We start from the raw sequence: 19,027 nt of genomic DNA, 5'->3' as shown, positions 1-19,027 counted from the left end.
TGGGAAAAGTATGTGAACCCTTGGATTTAATAACTGTTTGACCGACCTTTGGCAGCAATAAACTCAACCAAACGTTTTCTGTAGTTGCGGATCAGACCTGCACAAAGGTCAGGAGGAATTTTGGACCATTCCTCTTTGCAAAACTGTTTCAGTTCAGAAATGTTCAAGGGATGTCTGTGTGAACCGGTCTCTCGAGGTCATGCCACAGCATCTCAATCAGGTTGAGGTGAGGACTCTGACTGGGACACTCCAGAAGGCGTATTTTCTGTTGAAGCCGTTCTGTTGTCGATTTACTTCTGTGATTTGGGTCGTTGTCCTGTTGCATCACCCAACTTCTGTTGAACTTCAGTTGGCGGACAGAGAGCCTGACGTTCTCCTGCAAAATGTCTTGATAAACTTGGGAATTCATTCTTCTGCCAACGATAGCAAACTGTCCAGGCCCTGAGGCAGCAAAGCAGCATCAAACCATGATGCTCCCTCTACTATACTTTACAGTTGGGATGAGGTTTTCATGTTGGTGTGCTGTGCCTTTTTTCTCCACACATAGTGTTGTCTGTTCTTTCCAAACAACTCAATTGTAGTTTCATCAGTCCACAGAATATTTTGCCGCTAGCGCTGTGGAACATCCAGGTGCACTTTTGTAAACTTCAGACGTGCAGTAATGGTTTTTCTGGACAGCAGTGGATTCTTCCGTGGTGCCCTCCCATGAACACCATTCTTGTTTAGTGTTTTACGTATCAAGACTCGTTAACAGAGATGTTAGCATGTTCCAGAGATTTCTGTAGGTCTTAAGCTGACACTCTAGGATTCTTCTTAACCTCATTGAGCATTCTGCGCTGTGCTCTTGCAGTCATCTTTGCAGGACGGCCACTCCTAGGGAGAGTAGCAACAGTGCTGAACGTTCTCCATTTATAGACAATTTGTCTTACCGTGGACTGATGAACATCAAGGCTTTTAGAGATACTTTTGTAACCCTTTCCAGCTTTATTGCCGTCAACAATTCTTAATCTTAGGTCTTCTGAGATCTCTTTTGTTCCAGTCATGGGTCACATCAGGCAATGCTTCTTGAGAAAAGCAAACTCAGATTTTGTGAGTGGATTTAAAGGGCAGCTCTAACCAACATCTCCAATATCGTCTCATTGATTGGACTCCAGGTTAGCTGACTCTGACTCCAATTAGCTTTTGGAGAAGTCAGTAGCCTCTGGGTTCGCATACTTTTTCCAAACTACATTGTGAGTGTTTAAATGATGTATTCAATATAGACAATAAAAATACAATCATTTGTGTGTTATTAGTTTAAGCAGACTATGTTTTGTCTATTGTTGTGACTTAGATGAAGATCAGATCAAATTTGATGGACCAATTTATTCAGAAATCCAGGTAATTCCAAAGGGTTCACATACTTTTCCTTGCCACTGGAGGTGTGGGCCTGTTGTTACTGTGAGTGCAAACCACATAGACTGGGTCCAATCAGAGGATAATATATTTTATTTTTGAATTGTTCAATCAAATACACCGTATGGTAGTCTGAGGATAAATGTTTTAATGATATTGTGGAAGGTGGGTTACATTCATAATCAGTTCCAGTTAGTTCTATGGGTCTATGATTTGTACCTGTTTAATCATCAGTCAATTAAAAGCTTTCCCTGAGGTGTTTCCTTCAGAAGCCAGCTGTTCACACACCTGCCTTGCCTGAAGCAGGTACATACCATAGAGAATGATAGAGACAACAGACACCCTCCAGGGGGCAGTGAAATCACCAACCTTGTCTTTATACCTGTTCAGACAACACCCTCCAGGGGCAGTATATCACCAACCTTGTCTTTATACCTGTTCAGACAACACCCTCCAGGGGGCAGTAAAATCACCAACCTTGTCTTTATACCTGTTCAGACAACACCCTCCAGGGGGCAGTAAATCACCAACCTTGTCTTTATACCTGTTCAGACAACACCCTCCAGGGTGCAGTAAATCACCAACTTATACCTGTTCCAGGGGGCAGTAAATCACCAACCTTGTCTTTATACCTGTTCAGACAACACCCTCCAGGGGGCAGTAAATCACAAACCTTGTCTTTATACCTGTTCGGACAACACCCTCCAGGGGCAGTAAATCACCAACCTTGTCTTTATACCTGTTCAGACAACACCCTCAAGGGGGCAGTAAATCACCAACCTTGTCTTTATACCTGTTCAGACAACACCTTGTCTTTATACCAGGGGGCAGTAAATCACCAACCTTGTCTTTATACCTGTTCAGACAACACCCTCCAGGGGGCAGTAAATCACCAACCTTGTCTTTATACTTGTTCAGACAACACCCTCCCAGTAAATCACCAACCTTGTCTTTATACCTGTTCAGTCAAAGGGGGCAGTAAATCACCAACCTTGTCTTTATACCTGTTCAGACAACACCCTCCAGGGGCAGTAAATCACCAACCTTGTCTTTATACCTGTTCAGACAACACCCTCCAGGGGGCAGTAAATCACCAACCTTGTCTTTATACCTGTTCAGACAACACCCTCCAGGGGGCAGTAAATCACCAACCTTGTCTTTATACCTGTTCAGACAACAGTCCAGGGGGCAGTAAATCACCAACCTTGTCTTTATACCTGTTAGACAACACCCTCCAGGGGGCAGTAAATCACCAACCTTGTCTTTATATTTAGTAAACCTCCAGGGGGCAGTAAATCACCAACCTTGTCTTTATACCTGTTCAGACAACACCCTCCAGGGGGCAGTAAATCACCAACCTTGTCTTTAATCAGACAACACCCTCCAGGTGGAAGTATGCACACTTTTAGTTTGTATACTAACTACAGTGATTATGACAGTCCACCACAACCTAATAATATTAATAATAATAATTTAGTAAAACTCTATAGAGCTTTTAATTATATATATATATATATATATATATCAACATACCTTGTCATGATACGGAAGGGGTGGCAGCATTAAACCTCATCATCTGGTGTTTTCCATTTATTAGAAAATCGGAAAATGTTCTTTGCAGGAAAAGTGTCCTACACAAAGAGATAGATAGAGGACTCATCTTTATGTGTGGATTATTTGATCAATATAAGTTTAGTAAGGCTCATCTTTATGTGGATTACTGAATATAAGTAGGACACGTGCCATCCAGATAGCTTTGAAAAAAAACACATTATATCGAAGTTGTGCCTGTTATTCACACACCAATCTGCCCTCTCATTGTCTAGAATGGTCCTACCTGATCTTGCCTCCTCCCACTGCCTTCCATTTTTTAACACATTTATTTTCATTGTTAGATCGACCACTTTAAATTCTGGTCAATATAATGGACAGTCTGTGCTTACAACCCATAGGAATCCCCACCCAGTTGACTACTTTAAAATGGCAGAAGAATGGTGGAAGCCTTCAATGGTGCTGCCCATACTATAACAGCCTTTTGGCCACTAAAGGTCTCTGTCAATCTCTATGGTAATACCTCACAACAGACGCTCCTCGTTGGTTGTTTTAAAGTAATTCAACGTCGGGGGTTTCCGTTTCCTGTACGGTTGCTAAGTAACACTTCCTGTGCGTTGAATGTGTAGAAAAGTAAATAACGCCTAAACATGGTGCACTAATTGTGATTATTGGTGAACCGGCAATCATTTTTCGCGTGAAAATAGTCTTATCTTTGAGAACTGTAGATTTAGCGGCAAAATCATGACACTGACAACGATTAAAGACGGCGAATACACCGCCACTGTCTACAAAATGGTGAGAAGTTGGTCGCTTGCATAGCTAACGTTACAACGCTAGCCATGATAGCTAGCTAGCTGACAATGAAACTGGTTATTTTAACTTGTGGTATTTTATCAAGTTATCATGTTGATTATATAGCGAATTCAAGCCAGCTAACGTCACAATACGAATTTCACAAATTGGGGCTATAGCAAGCTAGCTAACTTTGATTAAGCTAGCCTGACAGACCCTTCAATTTCAAGGCTCAGGCTAGCTAACGAACTAAGTGTGACAACATAGCTAGCTAGATAGCTAATGTATTATTTTATAACTAGCTGCTAACTCTGTTCTCCTACAGATCAAAGATGGGCGGTATGGAGAGGCTATCCACATCCTCAGCAATGAACTGCAGAAACAGATGAAGGTAGTGAGTGAGTGTGTGTCTGTCTGTCTGTGTGTGTGTGCTCCCAGGTCTGTTGTCTCCTTCTATAGCCTGGTCACATATCTGTTGTCTCCTTCTATAGCCTGGTCCCAGATCTGTTTTCTTCTTCTATAGCCTGGTCCCAGATCTGTTGTCTCCTTCTATAGCCTGGTCCCAGATCTGTTTTCTCCTATAGCCTGGTCCCAGATCTGTTTGTCTCCCAGGTCTGTCGTCTCCTTCTATAGCCTGGTCCCAGATCTGTTGTCTCCTCCTATAGCCTGCTCCCAGATCAGTTTGTGCTATTGCCAACTCCATTGCTGTCACCGGCAAGCCAATGTTTAGCTTGGTAATGAGTGACAAGGGCTTGTCATGATAGCACAAACAGACTGTCCCTCAGACTATTTCATTGGACTATACATCTAGGGCTCGATTCAATCCGTGTCGGCAAAGTTCATCGCTATAGCGTTCTTGAAATTTTAAAGGTCATTTTCGATTACCTTTAGCCAATATATGCAGCGTTTACCGTGACTGCAGTCTCATGGAATGCGGGAACATTACCTTTAAATGTCAATCGCCATATAGTGCTGAACTTGGGCGATATGGATTGAATGGAGCCCGTAATCTTCTTATTCTCCTCCTCCTCTACCTTCTCCTCCTCCTCCCAGTCACGGGCAGCCCTGTCTCTGCTAGGCTACTGCTACTACCACATGCAGGACTTCACCAACGCAGCAGAGTGCTATGAGCAGCTGACTCAGCTGCACCCCGAGGTGGAGGAGTACAGGCTGTATTACGCCCAGTCTCTGTACGGGGCCTGTGCCTACCCCGAGGCCATGAAGGCGACCTTTCTATTGGACAACCCTACCAGCCACACCAAGGTACACTTCCTACATCAAGTTATAATACCAAGGTAGAGGTAGAATCAGTGCTTCATTTGAGCCGGATCCTGCCACAACAGGACCCAGAACCTCTCAGTTTTGGACTGTTTTGTTCCGGAACCTATTTACCAGGATCCGGAACCTCCCACCAGGTAGAGTTATAATGTTTACTACCAGACCCACCAAGTAGAGTTATAATGTTTACTACCAGACCCACCAGGTAGAGTTATAATGTTTACTACCAGACCCACCAAGTTATAATGTTTACTACCAGACCACCAGGTAGAGTTATAATGTTTACTACCAGACCCACCAAGTAGAGTTATAATGTTTACTACCAGACCCACCAGGTAGAGTTATAATGTTTACTACCAGTACCAGACCCACCAAGTAGAGTTATAATGTTACTACCAGACCCACCAAGTAGAGTTATAATGTTTACTACCAGGTAGAGTTATAATGTTTTACCAGACCCACCAAGTAGAGTTATAATGTTTACTACCAGGTAGAGTTATAATGTTTACTACCAAGTAGAGTTATAATGTTTACTACCAGACCCACCAGGTAGAGTTATAATGTTTACTACCAGGTAGAGTTATAATGTTTACTACCAGACCCACCAGGTAGAGTTATAATGTTTACTACCAGGTAGAGTTATAATGTTTACTACCAGACCCACCAGGTAGAGTTATAATGTTTACTACCAGGTAGAGTTATAATGTTTACTACCAGGTAGAGTTATAATGTTTACTACCAGACCCACCAGGTAGAGTTATAATGTTTACTACCAGGTAGAGTTATAATGTTTACTACCAGACCAACCAGGTAGAGTTATAATGTTTACTTTACTACCAGGTAGAGTTATAATGTTTACTACCATAATGTTTTACTACCAGGTAGAGTTATAATGTTTACTACCAGACCCACCAGGTAGAGTTATAATGTTTACTACCAGGTAGAGTTATAATGTTTACTACCAGGTAGAGTTATAATGTTTACTACCAGGTAGAGTTATAATGTTTACTACCAGACCCACCAGGTAGAGTTATAATGTTTACTACCAGACCCACCAGGTAGTTTACTACCAGGTAGAGTTATAATGTTTACTACCAGGACCCACCAGGTAGAGTTATAATGTTTACTACCAGGTAGAGTTATAATGTTTACTACCAGGTAGAGTTATAATGTTTACTACCAGGTAGAGTTATAATGTTTACTACCAGGTAGAGTTATAATGTTTACTACCAGGTAGAGTTATAATGTTTACTACCAGGTAGAGTTATAATGTTTTACCAGACCAGGTAGAGTTATAATGTTTACTACCAGGTAGAGTTATAATGTTTACTACCAGGTAGAGTTATAATGTTTACTACTAGACCCACCAGGTAGAGTTATAATGTTTACTACCAGGTAGAGTTATAATGTTTACTACCAGGTAGAGTTATAATGTTTACTACCAGGTAGAGTTATAATGTTTACTACCTGCCCCACCAGGTAGAGTTATAATGTTTACTACCAGGTAGAGTTATAATGTTTACTACCTGCCCCACCAGGTAGAGTTATAATGTTTACTACCAGGTAGAGTAATAATGTTTACTACCAGGTAGAGTTATAATGTTTACTACCAGACCCACCAGGTAGAGTTATAATGTTTACCAGATGTTTACCAGGTAGAGTTATAATGTTTACTACCAGGTAGAGTTATAATGTTTACTACCAGGTAGAGTTATAACCCACCAGGTAGAGTTATAATGTTTACTACCAGGTAGAGTTATAATGTTTACTACCAGGTAGAGTTATAATGTTTACTACCAGACCAGGTAGAGTTATAATGTTTACTACCAGGTAGAGTTATAATGTTTACTACCAGGTTATAGACCAGGTAGAGTTATAATGTTTACTACCAGGTAGAGTTATAATGTTTACTACCAGACCCACCAGGTAGAGTTATAATGTTACTACCAGGTAGAGTTATAATGTTTACTACCAGGTAGAGTTATAATGTTTACTACCAGGTAGAGTTATAATGTTTACTACCAGGTAGAGTTATAATGTTTACTACCAGGTAGAGTTATAATGTTTACTACCACCAGGTAGAGTTATAATGTTTACTACCAGGTAGAGTTATAATGTTTACTACCAGGTAGAGTTATAATGTTTACTACCAGGTAGAGTTATAATGTTTACTACCAGGTAGAGTTATAATGTTTACTACCAGGTAGAGTTATAATGTTTACTACCAGGTAGAGTTATAATGTTTACTACCAGGTAGAGTTATAATGTTTACTACCAGGTAGAGTTATAATGTTTACTACCAGGTAGAGTTATAATGTTTACTACCAGGTAGAGTTATAATGTTACTACCAGGTAGAGTTATAATGTTTACTACCAGGTAGAGTTATAATGTTTACTACCAGACCCACCAGGTAGAGTTATAATGTTTACTACCAGGTAGAGTTATAATGTTTACTACCAGGTAGAGTTATAATGTTTACTACCAGGTAGAGTTATAATGTTTTACCAGACCTACCAGGTAGAGTTATAATGTTTACTACCAGGTAGAGTTATAATGTTTACTACCAGGTAGAGTTATAATGTTTACTACCAGGTAGAGTTATAATGTTTACTACCAGGTAGAGTTATAATGTTTACTACCAGACCCACCAGGTAGAGTTATAATGTTTACTACCAGGTAGAGTTATAATGTTTACTACCAGGTAGAGTTATAATGTTTACTACCAGGTAGAGTTATAATGTTTACTACCAGACCCACCAGGTAGAGTTATAATGTTTACTACAGACCCACCAGGTAGAGTTATAATGCCCCACCAGGTAGAGTTATAATGTTTACTACCAGGTAGAGTTATAATGTTTACTACCAGGTAGAGTTATAATGTTTACTACCAGACCCACCAGGTAGAGTTATAATGTTTACTACCAGGTAGAGTTATAATGTTTACTACCAGGTAGAGTTATAATGTTTACTACCAGGTAGAGTTATAATGTTTACTACCAGACCCACCAGGTAGAGTTATAATGTTTACTACCAGGTAGAGTTATAATGTTTACTACCAGACCCACCAGGTAGAGTTATAATGTTTACTACCAGGTAGAGTTATAATGTTTACTACCAGGTAGAGTTATAATGTTTACTACCAGACCCACCAGGTAGAGTTATAATGTTACTACCAGGTAGAGTTATAATGTTTACTACCAGGTAGATTTATAATGTTTACTACCAGGTAGAGTTATAATGTTTACTACCAGACCCACCAGGTAGAGTTATAATGTTTACTACCAGGTAGAGTTATAATGTTTACTACCAGGTAGAGTTATAATGTTTACTACCAGGTAGAGTTATAATGTTTACTACCAGGTAGAGTTATAATGTTTACTACCACCAGGTAGAGTTATAATGTTTACTACCAGGTAGAGTTATAATGTTTACTACCAGGTAGAGTTATAATGTTTACTACCAGGTAGAGTTATAATGTTTACTACCAGGTAGAGTTATAATGTTTACTACCAGGTAGAGTTATAATGTTTACTACCAGGTAGAGTTATAATGTTTACTACCAGGTAGAGTTTTAATGTTTACTACCAGACCCACCAGGTAGAGTTGTAATGTTTACTACCAGTTAGAGTTGTAATGTTTACTACCAGGTAGAGTTGTAATGTTTACTACAAGGTAGAGTTATAATGTTTACTACCAGGTAGAGTTATAATGTTTACTACCAGGTAGAGTTATCTTACCACACTGAGATATAATTCTGTTCTTCAACCATTTTCTCCATCTCTCCCACAGATGATCAAACTGCAGGCATCCATCAAATACGGAGAAGAGGAGTACTCTGGAGCAAAGGTTAGTAGAGACTAGTATTGGACATATACTGGACTTGGCCATAACTAGCACCAGAACTAGAACCATGACTAGAACCATAACTAGAACCATGACTAGAACCATGACTAGAACCAGAACTAGAACCATGACTAGAACATCAATTGAACCATGACTAGAACCAGAACTAGAACCATGACTGGAACCATGACTTGAACCTGAACTAGATCTAGAACCTTGACTAGAACCATGACTAGAACATCAATAGAACCCTGATTAGAACCTGAACCAGAACAATGACTAAACCCATGACTAGAACCTGAACTAGACCTATGACTAGAACCTGAACTAGAACATCAATAGAACCATGTCTAGAACCATGGCGAGAACCATGGCTAGAACCATGACTAGAACCAAGAGTAGAACGTCAATAGAACCATGACTAGAACCTGAACTAGAACTATGACTAGAGCCATGACTAGAACATCAATAGAGCCATGACTCGTGCCAAAACTAGAACCAGAACTAAATCAGAACCATAACTAGAACCAGAACTAGTACCATCATTAAATCAGAACCATAACCATAACTAGAACTATAACTAAACCATAACTAGTACTATCATTAAATCAGAACTAGAACCAGAACCAAACCATAACTAGAACCAAAACTTAACCAGAACTAGAACAGAACTAAACCAGAACCGGAACTAGACCCAGATCTAGAACCATAACTTAACCAGAACTAGAACAGAACTAGACCCAGAACTAGAACCATACCTTAACCAGAACTAGAACCATAACTTAACCAGAACTAGAACAGAACTAGACCCAGAACTAGAACCATACCTTAACCAGAACTAGAACCATAACTTAACTAGTACTAGAACAGAACTAAACCAGAACCGGAACTAGACCCAGAACTAGAACCAGAACCTAACCAGAACTAGAACCGAACTTAACCAGAACTAGACCCAAAACTAGAACCAAAACTTAACCAGAACTAGAACAGAACTAAACCAGAACTAGACCCAGAACTAGAACCATAACTTAACCAGAACCAGAACTAGAACAGAACTAGACCCAGAACTAGAACCATACCTTAACCAGAACTAGAACCATAACTTAACCAGTACTAGAACAGAACTAAACCAGAACCGGAACTAGACCCAGAACTAGAACCAGAATTTAACCAGAACTAGAACCGAACTTAACCAGAACTAGACCCAGAACTAGAAGCATACCTTAATCAGAACTAGAACAGAACTAAACCAGAACTGGAACTAGAACCATAACTTAACCAGAACTAAAGATGTCATGAGGTCAGAAACATGTAACCTGGTAGTTACTGTATGTCATGAGGTCAGGAGAACCTAATATAACCTGGTAGTTACTGTATGTCATGAGGTCAGGAGAACCTAATATAACCTGGTAGTTACTGTATGTCATGAGGTCAGGAGAACCTAATATAACCTGGTAGTTACTGTATGTCATGAGGTCAGGAGAACCTAATATAACCTGGTAGTTACTGTATGTCATGAGGTCAGGAGAACCTAATATAACCTGGTAGTTACTGTATGTCATGAGGTCAGGAGAACCTAATATAACCTGGTAGTTACTGTATGTCATGAGGTCAGGAGAACCTAATATAACCTGGTAGTTACTGTATGTCATGAGGTCAGGAGAACCTAATATAACCTGGTAGTTACTGTATGTCACGAGGTCAGGAGAACCTAATATAACCAGGTAGTTACTGTATGTCATAAAGTCAGGAGAACCTAATATAACCTGGTAGTTACTGTATGTCATGAGGTCAGGAGAACCTAATATAACCTGGTAGTTACTGTATGTCATGAGGTCAGGAGAACCTAATATAACATGGTAGTTACTGTATGTCATAAGGTCAGGAGAACCTAATATAACCTGGTAGTTACTGTATGTCATGAGGTCAGGAGAACCTAATATAACCTGGTAGTTACTGTATGTCATGAGGTCAGGAGAACCTAATATAACCTGGTAGTTACTGTATGTCATGAGGTCAGGAGAACCTAATATAACCTGGTAGTTACTGTATGTCATGAGGTCAGGAGAACCTAATATAACCTGGTAGTTACTGTATGTCATGAGGTCAGGAGAACCTAATATAACCTGGTAGTTACTGTATGTCATGAGGTCAGGAGAACCTAATATAACCTGGTAGTTACTGTATGTCATGAGGTCAGGAGAACCTAATATAACCTGGTAGTTACTGTATGTCATGAGGTCAGGAGAACCTAATATAACCTGGTAGTTACTGTATGTCATGAGGTCAGGAGAACCTAATATAACCTGGTAGTTACTGTATGTCATGAGGTCAGGAGAACCTAATATAACCTGGTAGTTACTGTATGTCATGAGGTCAGGAGAACCTAATATAACCTGGTAGTTACTGTATGTCATGAGGTCAGGAGAACCTAATATAACCTGGTAGTTACTGTATGTCATGAGGTCAGGAGAACCTAATATAACCTGGTAGTTACTGTATGTCATGAGGTCAGGAGAACCTAATATAACCTGGTAGTTACTGTATGTCATGAGGTCAGGAGAACCTAATATAACCTGGTAGTTACTGTATGTCATGAGGTCAGGAGAACCTAATATAACCTGGTAGTTACTGTATGTCATGAGGTCAGGAGAACCTAATATAACCTGGTAGTTACTGTATGTCATGAGGTCAGGAGAACCTAATATAACCAGGTAGTTACTGTATGTCATGAGGTCAGGAGAACCTAATATAACCTGGTAGTTACTGTATGTCATGAGGTCAGGAGAACCTAATATAACCTGGTAGTTACTGTATGTCATGAGGTCAGGAGAACCTAATATAACCTGGTAGTTACTGTATGTCATGAGGTCAGGAGAACCTAATATAACCTGGTAGTTACTGTATGTCATGAGGTCAGGAGAACCTAATATAACCTGGTAGTTACTGTATGTCATGAGGTCAGGAGAACCTAATATAACCTGGTAGTTACTGTATGTCATGAGGTCAGGAGAACCTAATATAACCTGGTAGTTACTGTATGTCATGAGGTCAGGAGAACCTAATATAACCTGGTAGTTACTGTATGTCATGAGGTCAGGAGAACCTAATATAACCTGGTAGTTACTGTATGTCATGAGGTCAGGAGAACCTAATATAACCTGGTAGTTACTGTATGTCATGAGGTCAGGAGAACCTAATATAACCTGGTAGTTACTGTATGTCATGAGGTCAGGAGAACCTAATATAACCTGGTAGTTACTGTATGTCATGAGGTCAGGAGAACCTAATATAACCTGGTAGTTACTGTATGTCATGAGGTCAGGAGAACCTAATATAACCTGGTAGTTACTGTATGTCATGAGGTCAGGAGAACCTAATATAACCTGGTAGTTACTGTATGTCATGAGGTCAGGAGAACCTAATATAACCTGGTAGTTACTGTATGTCATGAGGTCAGGAGAACCTAATATAACCTGGTAGTTACTGTATGTCATGAGGTCAGGAGAACCTAATATAACCTGGTAGTTACTGTATGTCATGAGGTCAGGAGAACCTAATATAACCTGGTAGTTACTGTATGTCATGAGGTCAGGAGAACCTAATATAACCTGGTAGTTACTGTATGTCATGAGGTCAGGAGAACCTAATATAACCTGGTAGTTACTGTATGTCATGAGGTCAGGAGAACCTAATATAACCTGGTAGTTACTGTATGTCATGAGGTCAGGAGAACCTAATATAACCTGGTAGTTACTGTATGTCATGAGGTCAGGAGAACCTAATATAACCTGGTAGTTACTGTATGTCATGAGGTCAGGAGAACCTAATATAACCTGGTAGTTACTGTATGTCATGAGGTCAGGAGAACCTAATATAACCTGGTAGTTACTGTATGTCATGAGGTCAGGAGAACCTAATATAACCTCATGAGGTCAGTTACTGTATGTCATGAGGTCAGGAGAACCTAATATAACCTGGTAGTTACTGTATGTCATGAGGTCAGGAGAACCTAATATAACCTGGTAGTTACTGTATGTCATGAGGTCAGGAGAACCTAATATAACCTGGTAGTTACTGTATGTCATGAGGTCAGGAGAACCTAATATAACCTGGTAGTTACTGTATGTCATGAGGTCAGGAGAACCTAATATAACCTGGTAGTTACTGTATGTCATGAGGTCAGGAGAACCTAATATAACCAGGTAGTTACTGTATGTCATGAGGTCAGGAGAACCTAATATAACCTGGTAGTTACTGTATGTCATGAGGTCAGGAGAACCTAATATAACATGGTAGTTACTGTATGTCATGAGGTCAGGAGAACCTAATATAACCTGGTAGTTACTGTATGTCATGAGGTCAGGAGAACCTAATATAACCTGGTAGTTACTGTATGTCATGAGGTCAGGAGAACCTAATATAACATGGTAGTTACTGTATGTCATGAGGTCAGGAGAACCTAATATAACATGGTAGTTACTGTATGTCATGAGGTCAGGAGAACCTAATATAACCTGGTAGTTACTGTATGTCATGAGGTCAGGAGAACCTAATATAACCTGGTAGTTACTGTATGTCATGAGGTCCGGAGAACCTAATATAACCTGGTAGTTACTGTATGTCATGAGGTCAGGAGAACCTAATATAACCTGGTAGTTACTGTATGTCATGAGGTCAGGAGAACCTAATATAACCTGGTAGTTACTGTATGTCATGAGGTCAGGAGAACCTAATATAACATGGTAGTTACTGTATGTCATGAGGTCAGGAGAACCTAATATAACCTGGTAGTTACTGTATGTCATGAGGTCAGGAGAACCTAATATAACCTGGTAGTTACTGTATGTCATGAGGTCAGGAGAACCTAATATAACCTGGTAGTTACTGTATGTCATGAGGTCAGGAGAACCTAATATAACCTGGTAGTTACTGTATGTCATGAGGTCAGGAGAACCTAATTATAACCTCTTATAACTGCTTAGTTAGTGTTTTGATCCATTTAGAAACCCTTGAGACCCCTTATAACAAATGTTCTCAACGAATACGCCCTTATGACTCCCTATAACCCTTTATGACCTCTTATAAGGCCTTTATGAACCCTCTCCCTGTCAGACACTGGTAGAGCAGCTTCCCCAGGACGACCCAGACTATGACGTGGACATGGGCTGTCTACTCTACAAGGAGGGGGAGTACGAGGAGGCTTGCAAGAAGTTCATGTCTGCCATGCAGGTGCTGGGCTACCAACCAGGTAACTGCACGCACACACTCACACACACACCAAGCAAAACGTCTAACCTTTTGCCTGTCCTACAAGTCTCTTGGATTTGCTGAATCTCTCTCTTCTTCCCCCTAATTCTCTCCTCCTCTCCCTCCCTCTCTCTCCTCTCCCCCATAATTCTCTCCTTCTCTCCCTCTCTCTCCTCTCCCCCATAATTCTCTCCTTCTCTCCCTCCCTCTCCTCTCCCCCATAATTCTCTCTTTCCATCCCTCTCTCTCTTCTCCCCTAATTCTCTCCTCCTCTCCTCTCCCTCCCTCTCTCCTCTCCCCCCCAATTCCTCTACTCCTCTCCCTCCCTTCTCTCCTCTCCCCCTGTGATTCTCTCCTCCTCCTCTCCCTCCCTCTCTCTCCTCTCCCCCTCCCTATCTCCCTGTCCCTCCCCCCTGATTCCCTCCTCCTCTCCCCTGCCTCTCTCTCCTCCCTCCTGTCTCAGAACTGTCCTACAACATAGGTCTGTGCTACTACAGTATGAAACAGTATGGTCAGGCCCTCAAGTTCATCGGAGAGATCATCGAGAGAGGGATCAGGGAACATCCAGGTCGGCTTTAAAATGACAGCGCACCTGTTTAGTTAGATACCTGATCACTCTGTTGGGGTTTTCCCTTAGCGACCCTCCTTCTCATCCATGTTTTTCCCTGACCATCCTGTGTCTCTCTGTGCTGTGTGTGTGTTCTCGTCGTCCAGAGCTGAGCGTTGGCATGACGACAGAGGGCATTGACGTGAGGAGTGTTGGGAACACCCTGATCCTACATGAGACCGCCCTCATAGAAGGCTTCAACCTCAAGGCTGCTATAGAATACCAGCTCAAAAACTGTGAGTACGTTCAGCAGCCTTGTGGTTAGAGTATCCGCCCTGAGATTGAAGGGTTGGGAGTTCAATCCCCGGGCCGAGTCGTAACAAAAACTGTAAAAATGGGACCTGATTGACTCTCTGCTTGACTCTCAGCATTAAGGAGATAGATTGGTGTCTAAAGCCCTGTGATAGACTAGCATTCTGTCCAGGGGGTGTACTGTGATAGACTAGCATTCTGTCCAGGGGTGTACTGTGATAGACTAGCATTCTGTCCAGGGGGTGTACTGTGATAGACTAGCATTCTGTCCAGGGGGTGTACTGTGATAGACTAGCATTCTGTCCAGGGGGTGTACTGTGATAGACTAGCATTCTGTCCAGGGGGTGTACTGTGATAGACTAGCATTCTGTCCAGGGGTGTACTGTGATAGACTAGCATTTTGTCCAGGGGGTGTACTGTGATAGACTAGCATTCTGTCCAGGGGGTGTACTGTGATAGACTAGCATTCTGTCCAGGGGGTGTACTGTGATAGACTAGCATTCTGTCCAGGGGGTGTACTGTGATAGACTAGCATTCTGTCCAGGGGGTGTACGGTGATAGACTAGCATTCTGTCCAGGGGGTGTACTGTGATAGACTAGCATTCTGTCCAGGGGGTGTACTGTGATAGACTAGCATTCTGTCCAGGGGGTGTACTGTGATAGACTAGCATTCTGTCCAGGGGGTGTACTGTGATAGACTAGCATTCTGTCCAGGGGGTGTACTGTGATAGACTAGCATTCTGTCCAGGGGGTGTACTGTGATAGACTAGCATTCTGTCCAGGGGGTGTACTGTGATAGACTAGCATTCTGTCCAGGGGGTGATAGACTAGCATTCTGAGGGGGTGTACTGTGACTAGACTAGCATTCTGTCCAGGGGGTGTACTGTGATAGACTAGCATTCTGTCCAGGGGTGTACTGTGATAGACTAGCATTCTGTCCAGGGGTGTACTGTGATAGACTAGCATTCTGTCCAGGGGGTGTACTGTGATAGACTAGCATTCTGTCCAGGGGTGTACTGTGATAGACTAGCATTCTGTCCAGGGGGTGTACTGTGATAGACTAGCATTCTGTCCAGGGGGTGTACTGTGATAGACTAGCATTCTGTCCAGGGGGTGTACTGTGATAGACTAGCATTCTGTCCAGGGGGTGTACTGTGATAGACTAGCATTCTGTCCAGGGGGTGTACTGTGATAGACTAGCATTCTGTCCAGGGGGTGTACTGTGATAGACTAGCATTCTGTCCAGGGGGTGTACTGTGATAGACTAGCATTCTGTCCAGGGGGTGTACTGTGATAGACTAGCATTCTGTCCAGGGGGTGTACTGTGATAGACTAGCATTCTGTCCAGGGGGTGTACTGTGATAGACTAGCATTCTGTCCAGGGGGTGTACTGTGATAGACTAGCATTCTGTCCAGGGGGTGTACGGTGATAGACTAGCATTCTGTCCAGGGGTGTACTGTGATAGACTAGCATTCTGTCCAGGGGGTGTACTGTGATAGACTAGCATTCTGTCCAGGGGGTGTACTGTGATAGACTAGCATTCTGTCCAGACTAGGGGTGTACTGTGATAGACTAGCATTCTGTCCAGGGGGTGTACTGTGATAGACTAGCATTCTGTCCAGGGGGTGTACTGTGATAAACTAGCATTCTGTCCAGGGGGGGGTGTACTGTGATAGACTAGCATTCTGTCCAGGGGGTGTACTGTGATAGACTAGCATTCTGTCCAGGGGGTGTACTGTGATAGACTAGCATTCTGTCCAGGGGGTGTACTGTGATAGACTAGCATTCTGTCCAGGGGGTGTACTGTGATAGACTAGCATTCTGTCCAGGGGTGTACTGTGATAGACTAGCATTCTGTCCAGGGGGTGTACTGTGATAGACTAGCATTCTGTCCAGGGGGTGTACTGTGATAGACTAGCATTCTGTCCAGGGGGTGTACTGTGATAGACTAGCATTCTGTCCAGGGGGTGTACTGTGATAGACTAGCATTCTGTCCAGGGGGTGGTGATAGACTAGCATTCTGTCCAGGGGGTGTACTGTGATAGACTAGCATTCTGTCCAGGGGGTGTACTGTGATAGACTAGCATTCTGTCCATTCTGTCCATTCTGTCCAGGGGTGTACTGTGATAGACTAGCATTCTGTCCAGGGGGTGTACTGTGATAGACTAGCATTCTGTCCAGGGGGTGTACTGTGATAGACTAGCATTCTGTCCAGGGGGTGTACTGTGATAGACTAGCATTCTGTCCAGGGGTGTACTGTGATAGACTAGCATTCTGTCCAGGGGGGGTGTACTGTGATAGACTAGCATTCTGTCCAGGGGGTGTACTGTGATAGACTAGCATTCTGTCCAGGGGGTGTACTGTGATAGACTAGCATTCTGTCCAGGGGGTGTACTGTGATAGACTAGCATTCTGTCCAGGGGTGTACTGTGATAGACTAGCATTCTGTCCAGGGGTGTACTGTGATAGACTAGCATTCTGTCCAGGGGGTGTACTGTGATAGACTAGCATTCTGTCCAGGGGTGTACTGTGATAGACTCCAGGGGTGCATTCTGTCCAGGGGGTGTACTGTGATAGACTAGCATTCTGTCCAGGGGGTGTACGGTGATAGACTAGCATTCTGTCCAGGGGGTGTACTGTGATAGACTAGCATTCTGTCCAGGGGGTGTACGGTGATAGACTAGCATTCTGTCCAGGGGGTGTACTGTGATAGACTAGCATTCTGTCCAGGGGGTGTACGGTGACCAGGCTGTCAGAAACTACCAGCTGAAAAACTGTCCGTTCTCATAGTATACCAGGCTGCTACTCTCTGTTTATAATCTATGCGTAGTCACTTTAACTCTACCTACATGTACATATGATCTCAATTACCTCAACTAACCGGTGCCCCTGCACATTATATAGCCTCGCTATTGTTATTTTACTGCTGCTCTTTAATTTGTTGTTACTTTAATCTATTTTTTACTTAAACTGCTTGTAAGTTTAAGGGCTTGTAAGTAAGCTCAACTCTGTCTGTCTGTCTGTCTGTCTCCAGGCGATGCAGCTCAGGAGGCCTTGACTGACATGCCTCCCAGATCAGAGGAGGTACTGTGTGTGTACTTGTGTGTGTACGTATGTCAGCCCTTACCACTCATGTAGGTTGGAGACAGTGAACGCTGTAAGGTCCATCTCTATCTGTGGCTCAGTGGGTGCTGCCCTCTAGTGACCATCTATATTAACACACACACACTGATGGGGACCAGGAGCACTCTGTCAGACAGAAAGCTGTTGTGACGTGTGTGTGTGTGTGTGTGTGTGTCTGTGTGTGTGTGTGTGTGTGTGTGTGTGTGTGTGTGTGTGTGTGTGTGTGTGTGTGGAGACATTCTCCTTCTAACCAATGGACAATGAAATATCCTTTTAATTTGTTTTATTTGATCCTGTATTTAACTAGGCAAGTTAGTTAAAGAACAAATATTTATTTCCACATGTCTGTTGTCTTGTAGTTAATTTGTTTTATTTGATCCTGTATTTAACTAGGCAAGTTAGTTAAAGAACAAATAGTTATTTCCACATGTCTGTTGTCTTGTAGGAGCTGGACCCAGTGACGCTCCACAACCAGGCCCTGATGAACATGGATAAGAAGCCATCGGAGGGTTTTGAGAAACTGGCCTTCCTCCTGCAGCAGATCCCCTTCCCCCCGGTCACCTTCGGAAACCTGCTGCTGCTCTACTGCAAATATGAGGTAGGGCATTCTACGGTACTATAGTATATTATACAGTACTGTACTATATTATACTGTAGTCTAATATATTATACAGTACTATACTACACTGCAAATATGAGGTAGGGCATTCTACGGTACTATAGTATATTATACTATTATACAGTACTATATTATACTATACTCTACTGTACTCTACTATACTGCAAATATGAGGTAGGGCATTCTACGGTACTATAGTATATTATACTATTATACAGTACTATATTATACTATATTATACTGTACTCTACTATACTGCAAATATGAGGTAGGGCATTCTACGGTACTATAGTATATTATACTATTATACAG

The 19,027-nt window shown here is 42.0% G+C and overlaps 1 pseudogene; it reads left to right on the top strand.

Annotated features, from left to right (window-relative positions):
• The first annotated feature begins 3,541 nt into the window (after positions 1-3,541).
• The window catches only part of LOC135532886 (intraflagellar transport protein 70A-like), a 37,535-nt pseudogene continuing 22,049 nt past the window's right edge, over positions 3,542-19,027 (top strand).

This window comes from Oncorhynchus masou, unplaced genomic scaffold (assembly GCF_036934945.1).
Source record: "Oncorhynchus masou masou isolate Uvic2021 unplaced genomic scaffold, UVic_Omas_1.1 unplaced_scaffold_2087, whole genome shotgun sequence".
In the NCBI taxonomy this organism is placed as follows: Eukaryota; Metazoa; Chordata; class Actinopteri; order Salmoniformes; family Salmonidae; genus Oncorhynchus; species Oncorhynchus masou.
The sequence above is the reverse complement of the archived record's forward strand: the minus strand, read 5'-3'. Positions and strand labels throughout refer to the sequence as shown.